The sequence below is a fragment of the Anolis carolinensis genome, chromosome 3 (assembly GCF_035594765.1).
Source record: "Anolis carolinensis isolate JA03-04 chromosome 3, rAnoCar3.1.pri, whole genome shotgun sequence".
NCBI lineage: Eukaryota > Metazoa > Chordata > Lepidosauria > Squamata > Dactyloidae > Anolis > Anolis carolinensis.
In genome coordinates, this window is record NC_085843.1 from 412,097 (window position 1) to 432,040 (window position 19,944).

The window sequence follows — 19,944 nt, forward strand, 5'->3', positions numbered from 1 at the left end:
AAGAATGGAAGCTGAATAACCCTTTTTTTATTTCCAACCCTCCCCTCCCTTCATTTCTCCCCCCCCACACACACAAAAAAAACCCTTTCTTATAATTATATAATTATATGTATTGGGGCAAAAAATCCCAATTTTACATTGGAGCTGAACTAGCAATGACTGCCCAAGAAGTAGTTGACTGAAAATGTCAACCCAGTTGTAAAAAAATGAATGTCATAGTAATTATTTAGTAAGCTACTTCTAAATGTACAGTACAGAGGTCAATAAATACCATGGCCAAATAGTGATCACTTGTCCAGTATCAACACAGCATATAACTAGTTTCACCTGAATTTCTATGAGGGATACCCGCGTGCGCACAACACAAAAACCCGTGAAAGAGCGAAAATACCGCAATAAATGGTGTATATTAACATTAATTGAAAATCCGTGCAACAGCGAGGCCGCAAAAAGCGAACTGAGAAGTAGCGAGGGAACGCTGTATTATTACTGTGTTGTCGAAGGTTTTCCTGGCCAATTGCAAGCCCAGCCCAACCGTGGAGTCGTACTGCTATGGATTTCACTGCCCATCAGCCACGGATACAACACAATCTATATATATAAAAGAGTGATGGCATCAGGGCAGCGGACAAAACAACAAAACTACAGGCTCTCCAACCTCGAAATTTGACAACACAACCCATCATTCACGGCTCTAGGTTGATACAACAAAAAGAAAAGAAAAATAAAGTCCTAATTAGAGGGAGAGGAATACTTCTTTTTATCCAATTGCTGCCAGTTTGAAGGCTAAGCTCCACCCACTAGCAACCTACTCAGCCCAGGGGACAGGCACAGTTAGGCCTCACTTAGGCCTCTTTCACAGATTATCAGATTTTAACTGGATTATATGGCAGTGTAGACTCAAGGCCCTTCCAAACAGCTATATAACCCATTTATAATCTTATATTATCTGCTTTGAACTGGATTATCTTGACTCCACACTGCCAGATAATTCACTACAGCTGTGTAGAAGGGGCCTCAGATAATCCAGTTCTAAACAGATAATATAAGATTATAAATATACAGTAGAGTCTCATTTATCCAGTCCAACCCAATTCTGCCATGCAGGACACAATCCAAGCACTCCCAACAGATGGCCACCCAGCCTCTCAATCCTAATACTACTACTACTACTACTACTAATAATAATAATAACAACAACAACATCATACAATCCTAAGCTTTGGAGTGACCCCTAAGGATCATCCAGATCAACTTCCTTCTACCATGCAGGAGGACACAATCCAAGCACTCCTGACAGATGGCCACCCAGCCTCTCAATACTAATACTAATAATAATAACAACAACATCATACAATCCTAAGGTTTGGAGTGACCCCTAAGGATCATCCAGATCAACTTCCTTCTACCATGCAGGAGGACACAATCCAAGCACTCCTGACAGATGGCCATCCAGCCTCTACATAATAATGATGATGATGAAGATGATAATAATAATAATAATAATAATAATAATAATAATAATAATAATAATAGAAGCATAGAATCCAAGATTTTGGAGAGACCCCTAAGGGCCATCCAGCCCAGCCCTTTCTACTATACAGCAGGACACAATCCAAGCATTCACAACACATGGACAACGTATAATACAATACTACACAGGGACATAGACCCCCTCTATCACAGTACACAAACAACCAAATGCATACTACACATAAAGACAACCATACAACAGACATTCAATACTACCACTACCTCAACAATTTCTCACCAACACCACCAGACAAGGCCACAGCAAGGCGTGGCCAGGCACAGCTAGTCTGTACTATAATAGCACAGCGTTCCATCCCGAAACGGACGGGGCCACAGAGCGGGTGCAGAAGGCTTTGCAGCCATTTCTGAGGGAAGACAGACCTTTCCAGCAAGACCCACGGAGGGTTTTCTTGCAGACAGGAAAGTTTGCAGACAGGAAGTGGGCTTCTCAGCCTGACTTCAAAGCGGGGACTCAGTTTATCTGTCAACAAGGTATCTGAAGTCCACTCAGCCTTCTCGGAAGCTTCTCCCTATTCATTTATTTATTATTTATGACAGTATTTCTACCGCGCGCTTCTCACCCGACAGGGGACTCATACACTATAATACACATATATATCAATCATAGTAACATTCAAATTCAGTTTAGAATTAAATTGCATTGAAAACATTCATAAAACACATACAGTAGAGTCTCACTTATCCAAGCCTCGCTTATCCAAGTTTCTGGATTATCCAAGCCATTTTTGTAGTCAATGTTTCCAATATATCATGATATTTTGGTGCTAAATTCGTGAATAAAGTCATTACAACATAACATTACTGTGTATTGAACTGCTTTTTCTGTCAATTTTGTTGTATAACATGAAGTTTTGGTGCTTAATTTGTAAAATCATAACCTAATTTGATGTTTAATAGACTTTTCCTTAATCCCTCCTTATTATCCAAGATATTCGCTTATCCAAACTTCTGCCAGCCTGTTTAGCTTGGATAAGTGAGACTCTACTGTATATAGATTTAGGCGCCTTTCGGGTATGAACCGGGTCTGTCAATTATATCCTGAAGCCTATGTTACAGACGGTGCTGCCTCTATTGTTTGAAAGCCTGGTCCCACAGCCAAGTCTTAGCTCTTTTGAGGACGGGGGGGAGGGAGGGGGAGGGAGGGGGCCTGGCCTCACTGGGGAGGGCCTTCCATGGGCGGGGGCCACCACTGAACAGGCCCCGTCTCCCGTCCCCACGAGCCGCACCTCTGAGACTGGCGGGACCAAGAGCAGGGCCTCCCCTGAGGATCTTCAATTACGTGGTGGGTCATAGCGGGAGACACATTTGGACAAGTCAGCTGGGCCAGAACCGTTTAGAGCTTTATACTCTAAAGCCAGCACTTTGAATTGTGCCCGGTAGCCAATCGGCAGCCAGTGGACCTGACGTAAAAGGAGGGTGGTACGCTCCCTGTAAGTCACTCTGGTTATCAACCTGGCTGCCTCCCTCCCTCCCTCCCGTTGGACTAGTTGAAGCTTCCGTACAGTCTTCAAAGGCAGCCCCACGTAGAGCACGTTGCAGTAGTCTAATCGGGATGTAACAAGAGCGTGGACCACCGTTGCCAAGTCCGGCTTCCCAAGGTGTGGGTGCAGCTAGTGCACAAGTTTTAAATGTGCAAAGGCTCCCCTGGCCTCCGCAGAGACCTGGGGCTCCAGGCACAACCACGAATATAGGATCTTTGAGGCCTTTGCATTTTATAGCCTCAAGTTTAGTCCCTCTTTCGGTGACCCGCAAACATTCTAGTTCCTTACACATGGAGCAGCTATAGAGGAAACTACACAAGCAGTATTTATACAGTAACGATTATATGAAACTTGGACCCAGCCCAGTGAGTGAGCGCCCAGGCCTCGGATAATATGGAGTGTCTGATAAAGAGAAGTTGGATAACTGAGACTCTACTGTATTTGTATTGAAAATCTGATATAAACATTTAATATGATCAACAGATCAGATATAACAAGTAGAACCAAACAAATAATATTGACAATCTATATATATAAATGAATGATGGCATCACGGCGACCCACAAAACAACAAAACTATAAGCCCCCCAACCTCGAAATTTGACAACACAACCCATCATCCATGCCTCTAGATTGATACAACAAAAAGAAAAATAAAGTCCTAATTAGAGGGAGAGCAATAATTGTTTTTATCCAATTGCTGCCAGTTTAGAGGGCTAATCTCTGCCCACTTGGTCTCCTAGCAACCAACTCAGCCAAGGGACAGCCAGGGTTCAGTTAGGGGACAGGCAGATTTAGGCCTCACTTAGGCCTCTTCCACAGATTATCTAATTTGCACTGGATTATATGGCAGTGTAGACTCAAGGCCCTTCCACTCAGCTATATAACCCATTTATAATCTTATATTATCTGCTTTGCACTGGATTATCTTGACTCCACACTGCCATATAATCCACTTCAGTGTGCATTTTATACAGCTGTGAAGAAGGGGCCTCATATAATCCAGTTCTAAGCAGATAATATAAGATTATCAATATACAATATACAATTCCTCAATACTTTATTTCCCATACCACCATACTTTGCCACAGCAACGCGTGGCCGGGCACAGCTCGTATGATTATAGAAAAATACATATGATTAAATACAGCAAACCATTCTCTTAAGTTTATAGTGTCATTTTCTGCCAACAAGCGACTGCTGCAACACAAACGCTGGACACTTTAACTGTTACCCTTAGATTCTGATCTGCCAGCAAAAAGTGTCTTCCAGGAATGATTTGTAGAATTGGGTGGATAAAGGTATGTGGGAAGCCACTGCAGAACAACAACTCACGCCTTATCGTCTCCACTGAGCCAACCCCACAAGGACATACACGTGCATCATAGGGGGCATAGTTATTCCTCTCCTCTAATTAAAGTCTGAAGGCAGGACATTAAATTTTGCCAGGGCGAAGGCTCTTCTCTAAAAAGATTGACCATGATCTCTGAATTCAGGACACGCAGTAGATGCGCTTACATGGTACTGCAATTCATGATCTCTCATTCGCTGGCATATTTCCTATTTTACTTTCGTATATCCCATTGCCAAAATAGTGGTCCATGAGAAACCCATGAATTCAATGTCTCTGTAGATTTCAACTGTCATCAACTCTCAGAGAGGTGCTATTCACACAACATGCATTTATAAGGTTTCTCCCTGGTGAGTCCTTTGATGTGAACGTAGATGTGCACGACTGAAGCTCTGTACACAATCTAAGTATTTATAGCGGTTTCCCAAATGTGAGTTCTTTGATGACAGCGTAGATTTCCACACTCAGTGAAGCTGTGTGCACACTCCATGCACTAATAAGGTTTCTCCCCAATGTGAGGCCTCTGATGTGAATATAGATATCCTTTCTGAGTGAAGCTCTGTCTCCATTCAAGGCATTCATAAGTCTTTTCCCGTGTTAGTCCTATGATGTGAACATGAAGTTCCACGCTCAGTAAAGGTCTGTCCACACACCTGGAATGTATAGGGTGCCTCCCCAGTGTGAGACTTTTGATGCAAACATAGATTGGAACTCTTGGTAAAGCTCTTTCCACACTCCAGGCATGTATAGTGTTTCTCCTCAGTATGAGACGGCTGATGTGAACGTAGATTTCCATTAGCAATGAAGCTCTGTCCACACTCCAGGCATTTAAAGGGTTTCTCCCCAGTGTGAGTCCGTTGATGTTTACGTAGACTTCCACTCTCAGTGAAGCTCTTTTCACACTCCAGGCCTGAAGAGTTTCACCCCAGTGTGACTCCTTTGATGTTTACGTAGATTTCCACTATAAGTGAAGCTCTGTCCACACTCCAGGCATGTATACGGTTTCTCCCCAGTGTGAGTCCTTTGATGTGCATTTAGATGTCCTCTCTGAGCAAAGCTCTTTCCACACTCCAGGCATGTATACGGTTTCTCCCCAGTGTGAGTCCGCTGATGTGAACGTAGTTCTCCACTAGAAGTGAAGCTCTGTCCACACTCCAGGCATTTAAAAGGTTTCTCACCGGTGTGAGTCCTTTGATGCGAACATAGACTTCCACTCACGGTGAAATTCTTTCCACACTCCAGGCATGAATAGGGTTTCTCCCCAGTGTGAGTCCTTTGATGTTGACGTAGACTTCCACTCTTAGTGAAGCTCTGTCCACACTCCAGGCATGAATAGGGTTTCTCCCCAGTGTGAATCCGCTGATGTGAACGCAGGTTTCCACTCTGGTTGAGCTCTCTCCACACTCCAGGCATTTAAAGGGTTTCTCCCCAGTATGAATCCGCTGATGTGAACGTAGGCTTCCACTAGCAGTGAAGCTCTGTCCACACTCCAGGCATGTATAGGGTTTCTTCCCAGTGTGAGTCCTTTGATGTTTACGTAGACTTCCACTCTCAGTGAAGCTCTGCCCACACTCCAGGCATTTAAAGGGTTTCTCCCCGGTGTGAGTCCTTTGATGTGCATCTAGAGTTTGTCTCTGTGCAAAGCTCTTTCCACACTCCAGGCATGTATAGGGTTTCTCCCCAGTGTGAGTCCTTTGATGTCTATGTAGACTTCTACTCTCAGTGAAGCTCTTTCCACACTCCAGGCATTTAAAGGGTTTCTCACCAGTGTGAGTCCTTTGATGTGAACGCAGACTTCCATTCACAGTGAAGTTCTTTCCACACTCCAGGCATGAATAGGGTTTCTCCCCAGTGTGAGTCCTTTGATGTTTACGTAGATGTCCACTCTCAGTGAAGCTCTGCCCACACTCCAGGCATGTATACGGTTTCTCCCCGGTGTGAGTCCGCTGATGTGCATCTAGATTCCCTCTCTGAGCAAAGCTCTTTCCACACTCCAGGCATGTATAGGATTTCTCCCCTCTGTGAATCCTTTGATGTATACGTAGATATCCACTCTGAGTGAAGCTCTGTCCACACTCCAGGCATTTATAGGGTTTCTCCCCAGTGTGAGTCCTTTGATGTGAACGTAGGCTTCCACTAGTGGTGAAGCTCTGTCCACACTCCAGGCATGTATAGGGTTTCTCCCCAGTGTGAGTCCTTTGATGTGAACGTAGGCTTCCACTAGTGGTGTAGCTCTGTCCACACTCCAGGCATGAATAGGGTTTCTCCCCAGTGTGAGTCCTTTGATGTGAACGTAGATTTCCACTCTCAGTGAAGCTCTTTCCACACTCCAGGCATGAATAGGGTTTCACCCCAGTGTGAGTCTTTTGATGTTTACGTAGACTTCCACTCTCAGTGAAGCTCTGTCCACACTCCAGGCATATATACGGTTTCTCCCCGGTGTGAGTCCTTTGATGTGCATCTAGATTCCCTCTCTGAGTGAAGCACTTTCCACACTCCAGGCATGAGTAAGGTTTCTCCCCAGTGTGAGTCCTTTTATGTTTACGTAGAGATCCACTCTCAGTGAAGCTCTGTCCACACTCCAGGCATGTATAGGGTTTCTCCCCAGTGTGAGTCCGCTGATGTGAACGTAGATTTCCACTATAAGTGAAGCTCTTTCCACACTCCAGGCAAGTATGTGGTTTCTCTCCAGTGTGAGTCCTTTGATGCAAATGGAGATTTGAACTCTGAGTAAAGTTCTTTCCACATTCCAGGCATTTATAGGGTTTCTCTCCAGTGTGTTTCTTTTGTTGCAAACATAGTTTTGAACTGTAACTAAAACCCTTTCCACACTCCATGCGTGTATAAGATTTCTCCTCAGTGTGAGTCTTCTGATGTGAACATAGATCTACACTCTGCGCAAAGCTCTTTCCACACTCCAGGAATTCATAGGGCTTCTCCGCAGTGCGTGTCCTTTCATGTCGCTGCAGACCATAACTCTGAGTGTAACTCACTCTTTCCACACTCCAGGTATTTAGATGCTTTCTCCTTCACGTCCACTGTGATAGAGGTGTTTCATTAGAATACAGATACTTGACTCTTCTTTTTTCCTTTTTTATTTGTAAGTGAGGTCAGGAATTCAGCAAGATCTTCACCTTGGGAGGATTTCTTCTTCCTATATTATTTCTTTCCTTACGGCACCCAAGACGTGGCTCCATAGAATCTTCATGTCCCTGGTCAAGAAAAAAGCAAAAGATATAGAATGAAAGCCAGAAATCTTTTTTACCTCCAAGATTTCCCCCTTTCACTTCATGGGCTATGTTGAAAATGGAAATACAGCAGAGTCTCACTGATCCAACATAAACATGCCAGCAGAACATTGGATATGCAAAAATATTGGATAATAAGGAGGGATTAAGGGAAAGCCTATTAAACGTCAAATCTAGATATGATTTTACAAATTAAGCACCAAAACATCATATTTTACAATAAACCTGCCACTTGATTGGGAGCGAGGCTGTACTTGTGTGTTGCTGCCTAGAGAAACAGTTGTGGATCCGTGCGTTAGGAAGACTGTGTTGGATAATACAGAATGTTGGACGGGTGACGGTAGGATAAGTGAGACTCTATAGTATCAAGAAATACAGATATCGAGGTCTTAAGCACATAAATAGATACCAGGAAAGGCAAGCAATTAATCTCAATAAAGAAGGTAATGAATCCAGAAAGAAAGAACAGGGAGGGAGGGTAAAAAGAATGAGTGATAGAAGGAAAAAAGGAAACCTCCTTCCAATATTCCAGAAGGAATTGAAGACTTGGATGTCTGGACAAGCCTTTGACCATGTCTGGTTCCAATGGTCTGCAGTTAATGCCACAAAACTGCACTTTTGCCCTCTGCCCTCGTTCATTGGCTAAAATTTTCACCATCCTATTCCCTGCTCCTGTTTGCAGTTGGCTATGTTTGATGACCGGTCTCATCATAGGTTATTAGGTGCAGTTTTGAGCTTAAACCTTGTTTGATATGTTTTGGTTTTATCTTGTATTTTATAGTGTGTTTATTGTGCATTGTTTTTAGGCACATTGTGCCATATGTAAACCGCCCCGAGTCCCTTTGGGGAGATGGAGGCAGGGTACAAAAGCAAGCTATCTAAAACCTCAGTAGACTAAGAGCCAAAACCCAGGTCACCACAACATCTGTTATAGAACTGCAATATGCTGATGACAATGTAGTCTGTACGCAATCAGAAGAAGACTTACAAGCCACTCTAAACACCTTCGCAGAAGCATACGAGAAGCACTACCAGAACCTGCTGAATCGCAGCTCCAATGTGGCCGAAGAGACCCTCTCACAAATCCCACAACAACAAGCCAGGGATGAGCTTGCAGCACTGCCTAGTTTGGAAGAAGTCAGTAATGCCATCAGCCAACAAAAAAACAACAAAGCCAGCGGACCTGATGGGATTCCTGCTGAAATCTTCAAAGAGGGTGGACCTGAGCTGATACAGCAACTCCACCAGCTCATTGAAAAGGTGTGGATGACCGAGAAAATCCCAGCAGGCTTCAAGGATGCCACCATCATCACCCTTTTCAAGAAAGGGGACAGAACAGACTGCGGGAACTATTGCGGTATCTCCCTTCTAACCTCCGCCGGGAAAATCCTCGCAAGAATCCTTGCAAACCGCCTTCTCCCTGTCTTCAGAAGACACCCTCCCAGAATCCCAGAACGGCTTCCGCCCCTCCAGAGGAACAGTGGACATGATCTTCACTGCACGACAGCTCCAAGAAAAATGCAGGGAACAAAACCAACCTCTGTACATGGCATTCTTTGACCTTGCAAAGGCATCCGACACAGTGAATCACAGCGCTCTGGACCATCCTCCAAAAAATCGGGTGCCCTGACAAATTTGTGAACATCCTGCGGCTCCTCCATGATGGCAACAGTCTTGGACAGCAACGGCTCCCAAAGTGACCCATTTAAGGCAGAATCGGGTGTCAAGCAGGGATGTGTTATTGCCCCCACCTTATTTTCCATCTTCATCACTGTGATGACCCATGGGCCTTGTAGTCCTGCTCAGGACACTGTAATTCCTGATGAAGATGAAAACTTGGGGTTTTTACCTTCCCAGTCTGAACTGGATTCCTCTCAGCCAGATCTTTCCCAGGCCGATCTGGGAACCTTGCACCTGCAAGAAAGTTGTCTCCCAGAAGTATGTCAAACAACCCCAGAGCCTACTTCTCCCGTGTTCTTGCGCCGGGAGTTTTGTAAACAACAGAGAAGTTTGGATTCAACTTCGCGCAGGAGTGCAAGAATTGCAGCTAAGAATGTAGCCAATTAAGACTGTTTCTCGTGAGAATCTTTAAGGAGGTTAACATCTGGTCTCAGAGTTTGGCTTTCGTTTCTGATTCCCAGAGAACTGCATCGGTGGGAAAGTTAGACTCTATATAGGTGTTTTGGCCGCGTAGTAACTTCGCGGAGTCAATTCGTCAGCCTACGGAGCGAGTTGTGTCTGGACAGCGCGCTCCGATTCAAGCCTCGCTCCTGCTCAAGCCTAGCCCTGCTTTCCAGCCTTCGCCTCGCTTCCCAGCCTTTGTTTATCCACGGACTTTGCCTTGTTTCCCAGGACCAATCCTTGCCTTGTTCCACGGATTTTACCAAGTTATTCCACGGACCTTGTTCTTGTTCCTAGTTACCTTGTTCCACGTTTTAAGCCTTGTTTCAAGTATCAAGTTATTTCCTAGCCTTACTCAAGTTTATGGACTAAAGGACCTTGTCATCTCCCCTCACTTTGCCTGGCAAAGTGAGTGTTTCGGTTATTGGATTACAACTTTGGACCTTAATATTTCATATTGGACATTGCTTCTTTGGACTAATTTTGACCTTCCCTGAAAGGTCTACTTCTGGACTAACTTTTACATTTGCTTTTACTAACTTTATATAATTCCTTAATAAAGATATTAGATAGAATCTGGCCTCTGCGTATGGTTATTGGTGCTCTGTAGCCTGGGTCGTGACAGTTTGACTCCGCGCCCCTAAGCACCAATTAACCAAGGCCAGTATGTCTACCGGAGTCGTACCTGGGCCGAGCGGCCAGCCGATTACCTACACCATCGACAAGGATGAGGTGGACCGAATCCGTGATAAGCTCAATGCCCAGGATGGAGAAATAAAAGGTTTGAAGGAACGCGGAATCCGTCTACCGGCCATGGCGTTGCCAACCAAGTTTACTGGAGAAGCTTCTAAGGTTCATGTTTTCCGTCGCCAATGCCAAGCTTATCTAGAGGCCCGTGCTGCCGAATTTCCCCAAGAAGACATCAAGGTGGCATGGGTTTACAGTCTTCTAGACGGGCCAGCGGCCAACTGGGCGACGGCACTGTTCGACCAAGCCTCTCCACACCTAAGATCCGCGCAACGCTTCTTGGACCACCTTAAAGAGACTTGGGGAATCGAGGACAATTTGGAGGCAGCCGGTCACAAACTCCGTCGCCTATTCCAAGGAGACAGACCTATGTCTCAGTATATAGCCGAGTTCCGAGTGCTGGCCCACAACACCGGCTGGAATGATGTTGCCCTCAGAGGACAATTTCGGGAGGGTCTCAACATTGAAATGCTGGAAGAAATCTCCAAGGTGGATCCTCCCCAGACCCTCGAGGCACTCATTGATCAATGTTTACGGGCTGAAGTCATGATTGCCAACCGGAAACAATGGGTTCGAGGCCAGGGCAGTAGAGCCGGGGCAAAACCCCCCGCTCCCGCCAGCGTTCAGCCACGACCAGTGTGGAGACCCCCACCGCCAACCCCATACCCCAGAGGAGGCGAGGAGGTGCCGATGCAGTTGGGCAATGTGCGTCCCAGACTAGATGCCGCCGAGAAGGCCCGCCGCCAACGCCTAAATCTCTGTTGGTATTGCGGGAATGGGGGCCACTTCGCCAGAGAGTGCCCAGCCAAAGGGAAGCCCGCCGCCCGTCTTGCGGCGGCGTCCTCCACGGAGACGAAGGCGTCTGAGGCGGCTGGCACACAGCCGGCGGGGGAAGCCAACGACCGGGTGTAGAGAGGCTCGCCAACCCGGTCAAAAAATCCACTCAAGAGCCGCCAACCGGGGTCCTGTTCCTTCTCGTGGTCACATTATGGTCAGCAAAAAGGGGACCCGTCATGATCCACGCCATGATAGACTCTGGAGCTACCAACAATTTCATTGATAGAGAGTATGCCGACTCTCTGGGATTACAATATCATGATTTCAAGAATGCCCGTGTGGTGCAAGCCATAGACGGCCGCCCCCTCAAGACGGGCCCCGTAAGTCAGTGGTCGGAACCCACCAGGATGTGGATAAGGGAACATATGGAAGAGATTTCCTTCTTTGTTACCGAGGTTCCCCATTTCCCTGTGATTTTGGGAATTCCATGGCTGACTCTCCACGACCCTAACATCTCCTGGTCCAACAGAGAACTGCAGTTTGCTTCACAGTACTGCCAAAACCATTGCCTCGTAGCCAAGGTCTGCCATGCCTCAGACACCGAGCCCATCATCACCTTGCCAAAGAAGTACTCCGAGTATTGGGATGTATTCAATGAGAAAGAAGCCGAAAAATTACCCCCACATAGACCTTATGACTGTGCCATTGACTTGGTGGAGGGGGCCCCGATCCCGCGAGGGCATCTTTACTCCCTGACTGAACCAGAGCAAGAAGCTCTCAGGGAATTCATAGAGACAAACCTTCGCAAGGGATTCATCAGACCCTCTCAATCCCCAGCCGCCTCCCCAGTGATGTTTGTGAAGAAGAAGTCAGGGGAACTACGCTTGGTGGTGGACTACAGAGCATTGAACAATATCACCAAGCGGAACAGCTATCCCCTGCCCTTAATCTCGGATCTACTGGATCGGCTTCGAGGAGCCAAGGTTTACACCAAGCTGGATCTTCGGGGGGCTTACAACTTAGTTCGCATCAGGGAAGGGGACGAGTGGAAGACCGCCTTCCAGACCAAATTCGGATTATTCGAGTCCCGAGTTATGAATTTCGGTTTATGCGGAGCTCCCGCAACGTTCCAGCATTTTGTCAATGACATTTTTCGGGACTATCTAGACAGGTTCTTGATAATCTACCTGGACGATTTTTTGGTGTTTTCTAGATCACAATCAGAACATGAGAACCACGTCAAAATGGTGTTACAACGATTGCGGGATCATGGACTTTATGCCAAGCTGGAAAAATGCGCCTTTGATCTACAAGAGGTAGATTTCCTGGGTTACCGCATCTCGCCTCTAGGGCTTTCCATGGATCCAGCCAAGGTTTCAGCAGTATTGGAATGGCGGGCGCCAACTAACAAGAAAGAGGTGCAGCGTTTCTTGGGGTTCGCGAACTATTACCGCAAGTTCATTCCAGATTTTGCCCGCTGGTCCGACCCCATCACTAGCTGCATCCGTGGAAAGCAGCCTTTCCGCTGGACTGATCAAGCAGAGAAAGGGTTCCAGCAACTAAAGAAACTATTCACCTCCCAGCCAATTCTACAGCACCCAAATCCTGGAACCCCTTTTGTTGTGCAAGCGGACGCCTCTGATGTGGCAATTGGGGCCGTACTTTTACAACCGGAGGGAGATCACCTCCATCCCTGTGCCTTTTACTCTCGTCAACTAACCACACCAGAGAGAAATTACACCATTTGGGAAAAAGAACTACTGGCCATTAAGGCAGCCTTTGAAACTTGGAGACATTGGCTAGAAGGGGCCAAATTCCCCATTGAAGTCCACACTGATCATCGTAATCTAGAACATCTAAGAACTGCCCGCAAACTAAATCAGAGGCAGCAACGTTGGGCTTTATTCTTTGAACGTTTCAACTTCCAGATTCATTATGTGACCCCAGCCCAGACCAAGCAAGCAGACGCCCTGTCACGTAAACCGGAATACGCTGCAGGACGCAAGGAGACCTTTGAATCCCAACTATTACAACCCGAGAACTTTGCCACGCTCACGGTGGGGAACACCAAATCCATTCCCATTGGTTCAATTTCCTCTACTCCAGGACCCATCTGTGCTCAAGAAATCAGGGCTAGTCAGCAAGCAGATGCCTGGGCGCAGGACCAACTTCGCCAAGGTCTGCATTTTCCCTTTTCGCTTAAAGATGGGCTGCTTTGCTATAGAAATCACGTTTATATCCCACCCGGACCGGGCAGGGAAAAAGCGCTTCGTCTGTGTCATGACTGCAAACCAGCAGGACACTTCGGGCTATTTAAAACTATGCATTTGATCCTAAGGGATTTTTGGTGGCCCAAGATCCGCAAGGATGTGGAAAAATATGTCAACACCTGCCCAGTATGCCAGCGCTCCAAGATACGAAGGGAGAAGCCCTCAGGGCTTTTACACCCCCTTCCTACCCCATCTCGCCCATGGGAAATTATTTCCGCGGATTTCATCACTGACCTACCACCTTCCTGTGGATTCACCACGATCTTAGTGGTGGTGGACCTTTTCACCAAGTTAGCCCATTTCATTCCCTGCGAAGGCCTCCCCACGGCCAAAGAGACTGCGGATCTATTCCTTCAACATGTTTTCAGACTACATGGATTGCCCAAGAGTTTAGTCACAGACCGTGGATCTCAATTCACCTCTCGTTTTTGGAAGGCACTACAAAAACTATTGGGCATAGACTCTCGCTTATCTTCAGCTCATCATCCCCAAACAGATGGGCAAACGGAGCGCACCAATGCCACTTTGGAGCAATATCTTCGCTGTTATGTAAACTACCAACAGGACAATTGGGCTTCTCTGTTACCACTGTCTGAGTTTGCTTACAACAATGGGGTTCAAGCTTCTACAAAAGAAACGCCGTTCTTTGCAAACTACGGCTTCCATCCACGTTTCTTCCCCCCTGTCATTGAAACTTCAGAAGTTCCCGCAGCAGAGGATTGGCTGCAGGAACTCACAGCGGTGCAACAACTTTTGCTCCAGCAACTGGACCAAGCCAAGGAGGACTATAAACGCCACGCTGACAAGCATCGCCAGCCGGGCCCCGAAATCAAGGTAGGAGATCGGGTTTTTCTGTCCACTCGCTTCCTGCCCTCCCACCGCCCTTGCCGGAAGTTAGATGCCCGTTTCATTGGCCCCTATCCAGTGGTGGCGCAATTAAACCCTGTGACTTTCAAACTCCAACTTCCGCGTTCATTGCGCATTCACCCAGTGTTTCACCGTTCCCTGCTCCTTCCGGCGGATGGTGTGCGTCCTGATACAGACCAACCGGCCCCCCCTCCTGTTTTGATGAATGGGGAGGAGGAGTTCGAGGTTGAGGACATTTTGGATTCTCGCTTTCACCGCCGCCGCCTACAATATCTCATTGACTGGGTGGGTTTTGGCCCTGAGGAACGCTCTTGGGAAGACGCCTCCACAGTCCATGCTCCTGATCTAACCCGTCGCTTTCATCAGACCTATCCCGCCAAGCCGCGACCTCGCGCCTCGGGGAGAGGGCCCCAGTTTGGGAGGGGCCCTGAGGAGGGGGATAGTGTGATGACCCATGGGCCTTGTAGTCCTGCTCAGGACACTGTAATTCCTGATGAAGATGAAAACTTGGGGTTTTTACCTTCCCAGTCTGAACTGGATTCCTCTCAGCCAGATCTTTCCCAGGCCGATCTGGGAACCTTGCACCTGCAAGAAAGTTGTCTCCCAGAAGTATGTCAAACAACCCCAGAGCCTACTTCTCCCGTGTTCTTGCGCCGGGAGTTTTGTAAACAACAGAGAAGTTTGGATTCAACTTCGCGCAGGAGTGCAAGAATTGCAGCTAAGAATGTAGCCAATTAAGACTGTTTCTCGTGAGAATCTTTAAGGAGGTTAACATCTGGTCTCAGAGTTTGGCTTTCGTTTCTGATTCCCAGAGAACTGCATCGGTGGGAAAGTTAGACTCTATATAGGTGTTTTGGCCGCGTAGTAACTTCGCGGAGTCAATTCGTCAGCCTACGGAGCGAGTTGTGTCTGGACAGCGCGCTCCGATTCAAGCCTCGCTCCTGCTCAAGCCTAGCCCTGCTTTCCAGCCTTCGCCTCGCTTCCCAGCCTTTGTTTATCCACGGACTTTGCCTTGTTTCCCAGGACCAATCCTTGCCTTGTTCCACGGATTTTACCAAGTTATTCCACGGACCTTGTTCTTGTTCCTAGTTACCTTGTTCCACGTTTTAAGCCTTGTTTCAAGTATCAAGTTATTTCCTAGCCTTACTCAAGTTTATGGACTAAAGGACCTTGTCATCTCCCCTCACTTTGCCTGGCAAAGTGAGTGTTTCGGTTATTGGATTACAACTTTGGACCTTAATATTTCATATTGGACATTGCTTCTTTGGACTAATTTTGACCTTCCCTGAAAGGTCTACTTCTGGACTAACTTTTACATTTGCTTTTACTAACTTTATATAATTCCTTAATAAAGATATTAGATAGAATCTGGCCTCTGCGTATGGTTATTGGTGCTCTGTAGCCTGGGTCGTGACAATCACTATGATACTTCACCTTGTTGATGGGAAGCTTCCCACTGGAGTGGAAATCATCTATCGGACAGATGGCAAGCTATTTAGCCTCAGCAGACTGCGAGCCAAAACCAAGGTCACCACAGCATCTGTTATAGAACTCCAACATGCTGATGACAACGTAGTCTGTGCGCACTCAGAAGAAGACCTACAAGCCACTCTAAACACCTTCGCAGAAGCATACGAGAAGCTCGGCCTCTCACTGAACATCGAGAAAACCAAAGTGCTCTTCCAACAGGCACCAGCTCATCCCTCTGCAAAGCCAGGAATACAGCTTAACGGTGTCACATTAGGAGGGAGGAGCCATGCTGCAAGAGTAACCGGACGCAGTTGCCTTATCCTCCAACTTAATGGATTTAAAAACCTTTCCCTAAAAACATTTTCAGGGATATAAAAGCAAAGAGATTACCTGCTAAGGACTGGCAAAACAGAAGAGCTCATTAAAAATAATGAGAAAGTGTCCTGGATGCAGATAAATCTTAAGGAAACGAAGCAACAAGCCGGAGCTGGGAAAACAAATCTTGTCCCACTAGCCAAAGAGGAGTCGGGAGTCGGAGGCTGTCTGAGTTCAACATTTCCTGATAACCATGGAGGCATCTGCAGCAGATAAGGTACCGCAAAAAGGAGATAATCTCAAACAGAAGTTAGATTTATTAATGGACATTATGCGGGGAATGGAATCTTCCATCCGTGAATTATCTACCATGGTAAAAGATTCACAGGCTCAATTGTTACAATATAAAATGACAGCAGACTCTCAAGAAAAAAGAACTGATGAATTGGAACGGGAGGTTAAATTCCTTAAAGCCAAAACAGTTGATTTGGAAAATAGGGCCAGACGTCGTAACCTGAGGTTTTATGGCTGGCCCCAACAAACCAAAAATGATGGATTAAGTAAAATCTTATCAACTTGGCTCAGTGACCTTGGAATTCCTCTCACAGAACAGGACATTGAAAGAGCACACATAGTCTTTCCTCAGAGTGGCTCTAAGACTGAACAAACAAAACTAAAACAGATAATTGTGGCCTTTGCATCTGAGAAAATCAAAGACTTTGTTTTCCAGAGTCTAAGGAAAATAAGGAACCTACAATACAAAGGCAAAAAAATTTTGGTTTATCCAGATCTCTCCAGACAAACAATTATGGCAAGGGACTCCCTTCGGGACATAACAAGAAGATTGGTCGCAGCTGGACAGAGATTCACTTGGGGCTTTCCTGCCACAATCATTGTGTTCAAGGACAATAGAAAATTTACAGCAACAACTCATGAAGAAGGAGAAAAAATAATAAACGATTTAACCATTACTGCAGAGAAGAAGGACAACAGGCCAGTTCCAGAGGATGGGGAAATTCAAGATAACCCCCAAGATAATCCCCCAGAAGGAGATACTGAGAAAAGGAAGAGACAAAAAACAGGGAATAAGGAAAAACAAATAGACCCAAATAGAATTGGGACTAGAAGTAAAGATAAATAAGACAGTTAAGAGCACAACCATCTTACTCATTGTCCAAAACAGCATGTATAAACTGTAATCTATATAGGCACTTATAAAGACTGGACTATTTTCACAAAGACAATTGTACAAAATACAGTCTAAATAATGATCTATAAACTGTGCAGATAATTTGATTAACTAGATGTACCTCAAATTATAAAGTCTGCCAGTTTATCTGAATAGAATATGAAAATCCTCCTATGAGATGGGAGGGATTTTGGACACTAATGCCAGTACGCCTGGCAAGGGAAAGCCTAATTGGGGGCTTATTGGACTTTATATTGGGATTATGGAATAACTGATGAACACTTAATGACAGAATGACTACTGATATAATTGTTATAATCTATTATTTTTGTGGGGGGTCTAAATGGAGGATAGGGAGGGGGGCAGGGAAGCTTATCCCCAGGAAGTCATCTGGATGAAGGCGAGGAGAATTTACTCAGCCATTCCTCCCTTAGTACAGGGGTGGGAAGCAGAAGCCAGATGGGGAAGGGGGGGAAGGGAGTCATGGGGGTTATGGGTTAAACGGGAGGGAAGGGTGGGATGGGAGGGGCAGGAGGGAACAGTTAAGAATAGAGAAGGAACATTGGTTAACAAAATCATGAGGAGACTGCTAAAAGAACAAACCAATTATGATGGATGAACTAAATGTTATGTCAGTAAACACAAATGGCCTTTCAACACCGGTTAAGAGACACAAACTATCAAAATTATTAAAAGAAAATCAAGTACATCTAGCATTACTACAGGAAACACACAAGAAAAAGGATAAATCCAAATTGATAAATGAGAGAAATTGGGAACTACAATTTGAATCGAGGGGTTCAAATAAATCTAGAGGGGTGGCCATACTTATAAAGGATAATCTAAATTTTGAATTAGAAAAGGTAATTAAAGATACTGAAGGCCGATTTATAATGATAATAGGCAAAATAAATAACAGCCAAGTAACTATTGCAAGTGTGTATGCCCCAAATCAGAGACAGGTCAAATTCATAAATAAAATCTGCACAAAAATAAAGAAACAAGCGTTAGGAGATATAATAGTAGGAGGAGACCTGAACTTACAATTATACGAAAAATAAATAAATAAAGGAACAGGGAAAGAAGCAAAATGTAAAATAAATTTTAGAAAATGGAACCTAATAGAGGCTAATAATAGAATAGGGGAAAGAATTGACAGTCCCACTTTCTTCTCACATAGACATTCAACATTCACCACCATAGATTACTTTTTAGTAGGGATTAATAATGTAATGCCAATGAAAGAAATAATGGTGGGCAAACAATGGCCAGGAGACCACGCACCTCTTTATTTAAAATTGGGAAATTATATTAAAAATACAGTGAAAAAATGGCGGTTTAATCCAAAAGTTACCTATAAAGAGACAGATAGAAACGGGATAAAAGACCAAATTATTGAATATTTTAACCTAAATAGATCCCCTGGAATGAAAGAAAGTATAGTTTGGGATGCTTTTAAAGCAGTAATTAGAGGTAAATGTATAACAATTGAGAGGGGCATAAACAAAAGAGAAAATGAGAGATTTAGAAAATTAAGACTTGAAGAAGAAAAAGCATTCCAAGCATTTCAAAAAGATCAAACGGTGGGGAAAAAGGAAAAATGGTTAGAGATAAAAAAAACAACTAGAAAACTTGGAGGAAATTGAAGTTACAAAAAAATATATCTGGGTCAAGAATGACTTTCAAATAAATTCAATAAATAACACAAAGAAGTTAGCAAATCTTTTAAAAAAGAAACAAGGGAAAGCAAAGATAATCAAATTGAAAGACAGGAATGGGCAAATAAAAACAAGAGAGGAAGACCTAAAGGAAATAATGGCAAATTATTACGAAAAGCTTTATATGAACAAGGATACAGTGAGTTCGGAAGGAATACTTAACAAAAAATTAGACACTTTCTCTCAAGCAGTATTGGACTCAAATATAACTAGCAATGAAATAGAGGAGGTAATCAAAAACCTAAAAATTAACTCATCACCAGGACCCGACGGGCTCACTACAAATTTCTATAAAATCTTTCAAAAGGAAGTTATTCCTAATTTACAAATCTTATATAATAAAATTATGGAAAAGAAAATAATTCCAGAGACATGGAAAAAATCAGAAATTATAACAATTTTAAAACCAAATAAAGAGGAAACTGACCCTAATTCATATAGGCCTATTACGCTAAGTAATGTGGACTATAAAATATTCACGAAAATTATAGCAAACAGACTGAGAGAGATAATGCCCACATTAATCGAGGAAGATCAGTACGGGTTTATTAAAAAAAGAATGATTGCCGACCCAATTAGAAATATCGTAAATGTAATCGACCATGCAACAAGAGAGAGAAGAAAATTACTTTTAATAAAACTAGATGTCTACAAAGCATTTGATACAATAAATCACAATTATTTGGCCAATTTGTGTGAGGAGTGTAATTTAGGGAAAAATATCTGTGGGGTAATTAGAGAATTATACAAAGAAAATCAAGCTGAAATAATAGTAAACGGATCAAATTCCAGAACTATCGAAATAAAAAGTGGAACCAAACAAGGTTGCCCTCTCT

The 19,944-nt window shown here is 44.6% G+C and overlaps 1 protein-coding gene and 1 pseudogene across 4 annotated transcripts in view; both read right to left on the reverse strand.

Annotated features, from left to right (window-relative positions):
* LOC107983750 (gastrula zinc finger protein XlCGF7.1-like) overlaps positions 1-19,944 on the reverse strand; it is a 53,061-nt gene that overhangs the window by 12,234 nt on the left and 20,883 nt on the right. For 2 of the 4 annotated variants that reach the window (XR_010004920.1, XM_062977038.1), the window contains exon 1: positions 4,554-4,957. The exons of the other annotated variants lie outside the window; for them this stretch is intronic. The gene's annotated coding sequence lies outside the window, so the exon portion shown is untranslated. Of the gene's footprint in view, positions 1-4,553; positions 4,958-19,944 lie in introns of those variants that run through there. 4 annotated transcript variants of the gene reach the window in all.
* LOC134297962 (zinc finger protein 850-like) overlaps positions 5,152-19,944 on the reverse strand; it is a 33,147-nt pseudogene continuing 18,354 nt past the window's right edge.